This window comes from Natator depressus, chromosome 1 (genome assembly GCF_965152275.1).
Source record: "Natator depressus isolate rNatDep1 chromosome 1, rNatDep2.hap1, whole genome shotgun sequence".
Lineage (NCBI taxonomy): Eukaryota > Metazoa > Chordata > Testudines > Cheloniidae > Natator > Natator depressus.
Window position 1 is genome coordinate 86,290,201 of NC_134234.1, and position 9,460 is coordinate 86,299,660.

Here is a 9,460-nt window from a genome sequence, read left to right on the forward strand (position 1 = left end):
AGATACTGAGTGTCACAGCTAAATACAAAACCCAACAAATAGTCTGGCACTAGTAGTTAGCACATATTCTACAGGACCCTTCAAGATGAAGTGGTCTGAAAACACCCCTTTAATCATAGGACAAAAACAGGGGTTAATGTGTTACAGCTTATTGAAAAGCTTCAAAAACAGACGCCAAGGAGAAACTGCTGAGCTTGAATTAATATGCAAACTAGATACCATTAACTTGGGTTTGAATAGAGACTGGGAGTGGCTGGGTCATTACATATTGAATCTATTTCCCCATGTTAAATATCCTCACACCTTCTTGTCAACTGTCTAAATGGGCCATCCTGATTACCACTAAACTTTTTTTTTTCTCCTGCTGATAAAGCTCATCTTAATTAGCTTCTTACTCTACCTTTTCATGTTCCCTGTGTGTGTGTATGTGTGTGTATATATATCTTCTTACTGGATTTGTGCTGGAAATGGCCCAACTTGATGATCACTTTAGATAAGCTATTACCAGCAGGGGAGTGGGGTGGGAGGAGGTATTGTTTCATGGTGTCTGCGTATATAATGTCTTCTGCAATTTCCACACTTTGCTTCTTACTATATGTTCCATTCTATGCATGGGATGAAGGGGGCTGTAGCCCATGAAAGCTTATGCTCAAATAAATTTTAGTCTCTAAGGTGCCACAAGTACTCCTGTTCTTTTAGCTTATTCTAATGAGCTGTAAATTCAGCATCTTTCTTAAGACTGAGTTTTAGTATCCAACAAAATTTGCCCTATGACTATAGGGGTATTAGCAAGCCACTTCATCTTGAATGGTCCCTTAGAATATATGCTAACTACTTATGCTAAACTATCTGTTTGATCTTGTATTTAGCTGTGACTCTTAGTAGCTTCCCAGGCATAGAGAAGATTTCTGTGTATCTCAAAAGCTTGTCTCTCTCACCAAGAGACATTGGTCCAATAAAAGTTATAACCTCACACCCCTTGTCTCTCTAGTATGCTGGGACTGATATGATTACAATTACTACATATAACTTCTGTGGATGCTGTTTAGCATACTCAGTTCTGTTGGAATGGAAAGTATTTCATCATCACATGACATGACTATATCAACTGGCTCTTTCCCAATACAGAACAGAAATATTTATTGAATGTTTCTGCCTCTTCTGCATTATTAACCTGTCCACCATTTTCATGTAATAATGATCCAGCACTATTGTTAGGATTGCTTTTGTTCCGAATATACTTTTAAAAATCCTTATTGTCCGTAGTAATGCTGCACATGTATTTCTCCTTTTGCTTCTCTTACCAATTTTCTATAATATCTAGCAATAAATATAAAGCAGAAGCTACCAACTTCACTTGTTTTCTATTTGTTACATAGTGTAGGGATTGTTTGTTTTTTGTTTTTGTTTTTTTTCACAGGTGCTTTCATTTCCCATCTAAGTCAGGCAGGGTTTTTTTAACCAGTGTAGCCGTCTCTCTTGAGTGTGGGGTAAGTTAAATATTCTTAAACTTTATGCAATTATCCACCTCATTTGTCTATTTAAATTCTTTCTTCCAGCTGCTTCGTAACTGTATTCAGCTTTGTGAAACTGGCCCTTTTAAAGCACAATAAGGCAAATGATTATTTCTTTAATTTTAAGAGGTCAAAATTAGCCTATGTCTAAGGTATTGTCACTATGGGTATAAGTGTAACCTGTGGTTGTTTAGCTAAAGGGATGCACAGAAATGTGAGGGAAATGACACAATTTCAGAGAGAACATTCTAAATGTTCCCCTTGTAAAAGGTAGTGAAAAAAAATTAGAAAGATAACACAGAAAATTCAACGGTCCTCATAAGAAGTGAAGAATTATTGTGCCGCATTTGGAGTCTATATTCAATCATTGAAGTGTACAATAGAGGGATTTTAGACTGGCTTTCAGTGCAAGTGTTAACATAGCCTTCACTATGGGGTTATTAATGATACTCCCAAAATGTGTTAGTCTCTAAGGTGCCACAAGTACTCCTTTTCTTTTTGTGGATACAGACTAACACGGCTGCTACTCTGAAACCTCCCATTCTAAAGGTTATCCTTTTTTCCTTGCCCTTACTCTGACCCATTTTGTTTGTCTCATTCTTTTTTTGTTTTGTTTTTCATTTACATTGTAAGTTCTTGGAGTAGGAACTAGCATTTTCAATTTATTTGTTCAGCAGCCAGCACAATGAGGCCCCAATCTGACTGGCCTCTATGCTGTATCAATATAAATGTTAAATAGTAATAATACAGATATTACTACAGCTAGATTCTAGTTTTACTTCTACAGTCACTTTGCTCCAGAATTCAGCTGTGATGCCATCTTTGTACTGCCCGATTCTTGAGCAGCTGGAGACTTGTTTGACCCTTGGCATAATATGAGCAGCCTCAGTGCTGCTTTACATTAAACTGCATTTTAACAGTCCCCAAGGGATTATTATACTCTGGCTAGGAGAGCCAGAGTAGTTTATTCCAGCCATGTGCCCTCCTGGCTCAGCACACCCCTGCACTAGAGAAGAGGAGTAAAACTGGCATGTCTACCAGCTGTGGAGTGGAGCCTCAGATCTGGCCTGTAATATTAGATTCTATCTTTTAATTCTGTGCTAGTTTAAAATTTAATAAACATAATATTAAAATATGCAAGACAATCCTAACCAATTCTGCTATTTTTCCTGATTTTGCAAGCGTGCAGTAAGTCTTTTCCTTTCAGCTAGTCCAGCTGTCTGTTTTGTTTTGGTTTTTTTTGGGGGGGGGGTTCCCACTTGTCGCTGGTCTATAATCTGTTTCATCCCCCAAATCCTCCAAGCCCTGCTCTACACTAGGACTTTAGGTCGAATTTAGCAGCATTAAATCGATGTAAACCTGCACCCGTCCACACGATGAAGCCCTTTATTTCGACTTAAAGGGCTCTTAAAATCGATTTCCTTACTCCACCCCTGACAAGTGGATTAGCGCTTAAATCGGCCTTGCCAGGTCGAATTTGGGGTACTGTGGACACAATTTGACGGTATTGGCCTCCGGGAGCTATCCCAGAGTGCTCCATTTTGACCGCTCTGGACAGCACTCTCAACTCGGATGCACTGGCCAGGTAGACAGGAAAAGAACTGCAAACTTTTGAATCTCATTTCCTGTTTGGCCAGCGTGGCAAGCTGCAGGTGACCATGCAGAGCTCATCAGCAGAGGTGACCATGATGGAGTCCCAGAATCGCAAAAGAGCTCCAGCATGGACCGAACGGGAGGTACGGGATCTGATCGCTGTATGGGGAGAGGAATCCATGCTATCAGAACTCCGTTCCAGTTTTCGAAATGCCAAAACCTTTGTCAAAATCTCCCAGGGCATGAAGGACAGAGGCCATAACAGGGACCCGAAGCAGTGCTCCGTGAAACTGAAGGAGCTGAGGCAAGCCTACCAGAAAACCAGAGAGGTGAACGGCCGCTCCGGGTCAGAGCCCCAAACATGCCGCTTCTATGATGAGCTGCATGCCATTTTAGGGGGTTCAGCCACCACTACCCCAGCCATGTTGTTTGACTCCTTCAATGGAGATGGAGGCAATACGGAAGCAGGTTTTGGGGACGAAGAAGAAGATGATGATGATGATGAGGTTGTAGATAGCTCACAGCAAGCAAGCGGAGAAACCGGTTTTCCCGACAGCCAGGAACTGTTTCTCACCCTGGACCTGGAGCCAGTACCCCCCGAACCCACCCAAGGCTGCCTCCTGGACCCAGCAGGCAGAGAAGGGACCTCCGGTGAGTGTACCTTTTAAAATACTATACACGGTTTAAAAGCAAGCATGTGAAAGGATTAATTTGCCCTGGCATTCGCAGCTCTCCTGGATATACTCCCAAAGCCTTTGCAAAAGGTTTCTGGGGAGGGCAGACTTATTGCGTCCTTCATGGTAGGACACTTTACCACTCCAGGCCAGTAACACGTACTCGGGAATCATTGTACAACAAAGCATTGCAGTGTATGTTTGCTGGCGTTCAAACAACATCCGTTCTTTATCTCTCTGTGTTATCCTCAGGAGAGTGAGATATAATCCATGGTCACCTGGTTGAAATAGGGTGCTTTTCTTCAGGCGACACTCAGAGGAGCCCATTCCTGCTGGGCTGTTTGCCTGCGGCTGAACAGAAATGTTCCCCGCTGTTAGCCACAGGGAGGGGGAAGGGTTGAGGGGGTAGCCACGCAGTGGGGGGAGGCAAAATGCAACCTTGTAACGAAAGCACATGTGCTATGTATGTAATGTTAACAGCAAGGTTTACCCTGAAAGAGTGTAGCCAGTGTTTTATAAAATGTGTCTTTTTAAATACCGCTGTCCCTTTTTTTTTTTTTTGTCCACCAGCTGCATGTGTTTCAATGATCACAGGATCTTCTCCTTCCCAGAGGCTAGTGAAGATTAGAAAGGAAAAAAAAAACGCACTCGAGATGAAATGTTCTCCGAGCTCATGCTGTCCTCCCACACTGACAGAGCACAGACGAATGTGTGGAGGCAAATAATGTCAGATTGCAGGAAAGCAACCGGGAGGAGAGGTGGCGGGCTGAAGAGAGTAAGTGGCGGGTTGAAGAGAGGGCTGAAGCTGAAAGGTGGCGGCAGCGTGATGAGAGGAGGCAGGATTCAATGCTGAGGCTTCTGGAGGACCAAACCAGTATGCTCCAGTGTATGGTTGAGCTGCAGCAAAGGCAGCTGGAGCACAGACTGCCACTACAGCCCCTGTGTAACCAACCGCCCTCCTCCCCAAGTTCCATAGCCTCCACACCCAGACGCCCAAGAACGCGGTGGGGGGGCCTCCGGCCAACCAGCCACTCCACCACAGAGGATTGCCCCAAAAAAAGAAGGCTGGCATTCAATAAATTTTAAAGTTGTAAACTTTTAAAGTGCTGTGTGGCATTTTCCTTCCCTCCTCCACCACCCCTCCTGGGCTACCTTGGTAGTCATCCCCCTATTTGTGTGATGAATGAATAAAGAATGCATGAATGTGAAGCAACAATGACTTTATTGCCTCTGCAAGTGGTGATCGAAGGGAGGAGGAGAGGGTGGTTAGCTTACAGGGAAGTAGAGTGAACCAAGGGGCGGGGGGTTTCATCAAGGAGAAACAAACAGAACTTTCACACCATAGCCTGGCCAGTCATGAAACTGGTTTTCAAAGCTTCTCTGATGCGTACCGCGCCCTCCTGTGCTCTTCTAACCGCCGTGGTGTCTGGCTGCGCGTAACCAGCAGCCAGGCGATTTGCCTCAACCTCCCACCCCGCCATAAACATCTCCCCCTTACTCTCACAGATATTGTGGAGCACACAGCAAGCAGTAATAACAGTGGGAATATTGGTTTCGCTGAGATCTAAGCGAGTCAGTAAACTGCGCCAGCGTGCCTTTAAACGTCCAAATGCACATTCTACCACCATTCTGCACTTGCTCAGCCTGTAGTTGAACAGCTCCTGACTACTGTCCAGGCTGCCTGTGTATGGCTTCATGAGCCATGGCATTAAGGGGTAGGCTGGGTCCCCAAGGATACATATAGGCATTTCAACATCACCAACAGTTATTTTCTGGTCTGGGAATAAAGTCCCTTCTTGCAGCTTTTGAAACAGACCAGAGTTCCTGAAGATGCGAGCGTCATGTACCTTTCCCGGCCATCCCACGTTGATGTTGGTGAAACGTCCCTTGTGATCCACCAGAGCTTGCAGCACTATTGAAAAGTACCCCTTGCGGTTTATGTACTTGCCGGCTTGGTGCTCCGGTGCCAAGATAGGGATATGGGTTCCGTCTATGGCCCCACCACAGTTAGGGAATCCCATTGCAGCAAAGCCATCCACTATGACCTGCACATTTCCCAGGGTCACTACCCTTGATATCAGCAGATCTTTGATTGTGTGGGCTACTTGCATCACAGCAGCCCCAACAGTAGATTTGCCCACTCCAAATTGATTCCCAACTGACCGGTAGCTGTCTGGCGTTGCAAGCTTCCACAGGGCTATTGCCACTCGCTTCTCAACTGTGAGGGCTGCTTTCATCTTGGTATTCATGCGCTTCAGGGCAGGGGAAAGCAAGTCACAAAGTTCCATGAAAGTGCCCTTACGCATGCGAAAGTTTCGCAGCCACTGGGAATCATCCCAAACCTGCAACACTATGCGGTCCCACCAGTCTGTGCTTGTTTCCCGAGCCCAGAATCGGCATTCCACAGCATGAACCTGCCCCATTAGCACCATGATGCATGCATTGGCAGGGCCCATGCTTTCAGAGAAATCTGTGTCCATGTCCTGATCACTCACGTGACCGCGCTGACGTCGCCTCCTCGCCCGGTATCACTTTGCCAGGTTCTGGTGCTGCATATACTGCTGGATAATGCGTGTGGTGTTTAATGTGCTCCTAATTGCCAAAGTGAGCTGAGCGGCCTCCATGCTTGCCTTGGTATGGCGTCCGCACAGAAAAAAGGCGCGGAACGATTGTCTGCCGTTGCTCTGACGGAGGGAGGGGCGACTGACGACACGGCTTACAGGGTTGGCTTCAGGGAGCTAAAATCAACAAAGGGGGTGGCTTTACATCAAGGAGTATTTCATGCAGGACTTCACGGAGGGTTCCAATAAGAAATGGTGCACCTAAGTTATTGTTCTTATTGGAACAAGGAGGTTAGCCTGGCCTCTGATTGATACATGGCTAGATTTACCTCGCTGCACCTTCTCTGTGAGTGACTGCAGTGTGACCTAGAGGAATGAGTCCCCTAGACAGGGGAGGAGGCAAATGAGTACAAAACAAATCTGGTCTATTTCTTGTTTTGATCCACTCCATCTATCTTTTACATCTTTGGCTGGCAGCAGACGGTGCAGAAGGACTGCATGCCATCCACATCTCATGGCTGCTCGGCAAAAGATGGTACAGTACGACTGCTAGCCATTCTCATCTCTTGCCTGCCTGGCAGAAGATCGTACAATACGATTGCTAGCGATCGTCATCTCTTGCCTGCCCGGCAGAAGATGGTACAGTACGACTGCTAGCAATCCGTATTGCCTGCCTGCTCACCATTAGACGGTTTAATAGGACTGACTGCAGGACTAAAGAGAATGACCTGGTCAAGTCACCAAAAATTTAGTCCCTGCGCCCATGTCTGCCCAGGCGCTCCCAGCCGACGTGGCCAGGAGCACCTCGGACATGACGAGGACGGCTATCAGTCATACTGCACCGTCTGCTGCCAGAAGGCAATGGGTTGCTGCTACTGTGTAGCAATGCCGTACCGCGTCTGCCAGCACCCAGGAGACATACGGTGATGGTTACCTGAGCGGGCTCCATGCTTGCGGTGGTATGGCGTAACTCAGGAAAAAAGGCGCAAAACGATTGTCTGCCCTTGCTTTCACGGAGGGAGGGAGGGAGGGAGGGAAGGGGGGACTGACGATATGTACCCAGAACCACCCGCGACAATGTTTCAGCCCCATCAGGCATTGGGATCTCAACCCAGAATTCCAATGGGCAGCGGAGACTGCGGGAACTGTGGGATAGCTACCCACAGTGCAACGCTCCGGAAGTCGACTCTAGCCTCGGTACTGTGGAAGCACTCCGCCGAGTTAGTGCACTTAATGCACTTCTGTGGGGACACACACACTCGAATATATAAAACCGATTTCTAAAAAACCGACTTCTATAAATTCGACCTTATTCCGTAGTGTAGACATACCCCAAGATTCTGATTTTCTGACTGCTCTAGGCCACTGTTCACCCCTCTTCAGATGCTTACATTTTTCATTGTTGCCCATTAAGCACCTTTTAGCTATTCAAGGTCCACCATCCCACTCCAAACTCTTTTGACTTATCTGTATTGGCACACTCTCCTCTGTTCTGGATCTTTTAACCCCTACTTTTGTTATGCTGTATCTTTTTGATATTTTTTTCAATAGGTGCCATTCTGGCATTTGCTTTGGGCCTATTATATTTTTATCTCCACCTACTGTCCATAGGGTTAACAACCTAACAATCAAATATCAGTGGAATTCTGTGCATGAGGTGAGCACTAAGGCCATTTCTACGCTTACAAGCTTATAGTGGCACAGCTGTACTGATGCATCTGTGCCACTGTAAGAACGCTCATGGAACTGCATTATGCTGACAGGAGAGAGCTCTCCCATCGACATAACAAAACCATCTTAACAAGTGGTGGTAGCTATATCTGTCAGAGCACATCTTCCACAGACATAACGCTGTGGACATGGGAGCTTATGCCAGCAAAGCTTATGTCGCTAAGTAGTACGGGTTTTTTCACCCCCTAAATGACAAAAGTTTTGCTGACATAAGTGCTAGTGTAGACCTGTCCTAAATAAGTTTCTCCAGAGGCAGGATCTGAATGTTTTTGTTGCTTGTTTTGTCAATGAGGCCTGGGAACATCAATAAAAGATGTATGAAAGATAGGAGCAATTAAGAGAGTCACATAACAGACTAGAAGGCTAGAGGATATCACAGAAGCTTTGCCAATATTGGAAAAAATATCATGTTAGACAATGTGTTAACTACCATGATGTTAAGCATAGTTTTTCCCTTAGGTGGATGAGGACAGTTAAAAGCCATGTTGTGATGACTGTGGGGATTTTGGTAACATTTTTATGATCCCCATGTGTATCTCAGTTTACCTGCTCACTAAATACCATTTTATTCTCAATGTAAAAGAGAATGAGGCATGTCCAAGTGTCACATACGCTGTCTTGAGTGAGTCCAGATACTGTAACAAAAACTGTCTGGAGTTAACATATTTGAATATATTGACAATGGGAGTCCCAATGTGTGAACGTTAGTGCTGAACCACTGGGAAGCCGAAGCCAAAACATGGCGCACCTTTCCACACTAGGGAAAAATCGTGCTTAGCATTGTGTTTGTCAGCAAGTTTTCTTACATAATGCTTTCCCACAATATGGACGAGGCAAGAGAGGATTAGATGAACCAAGGCAGCTCATTCATTATTTATTAACCTGGCACTTAGCAGCTCCCAGGTAAACTCTTACCACATCTATGCGTTGCTAAGTTTCCTAAATTTAAATCCTTTTAGCATATAAGGATTAAGTACAAGTTTACTACACAGGGTCATTAAGGCCTATATTTTCTGATGAAATTACATGCCAAGCAATAGCTGAAGAAAGACTGAGCAATTTTCTACAATTATTATTGACTACACTGATGGTAGCACTTTAAAAATAAATGTACAGTCCTTTATGTTCTTGAATTTCCACTTTACAATGCAATAACATCAGTATATCTGATTTCTGTTAAACCAGGAGATGAAGGAGATTGCAGGTTTTTAAATTTCAATAAATAGGGGGTTTCATTTTTGTTAATTCAGGCATAGCGTATTGCAATATGTGTGGGAATGGGATCCAATTTGGATTAAGTATTGCTTTGTTCAGTATATGATCATTCTTGTTTAAATTCTCATGACAATGATCAGACCCAGAAATGCTTCCTCCTTGAGCCCCAAAT

At 44.8% G+C, this 9,460-nt stretch overlaps 1 pseudogene; it reads left to right on the top strand.

Moving 5' to 3' along the window:
• Positions 1-3,199: 3,199 nt before the first annotated feature.
• Positions 3,200-4,867, top strand: LOC141996538 (uncharacterized; annotated as a pseudogene).
• The last annotated feature ends 4,593 nt before the right edge of the window (positions 4,868-9,460 follow it).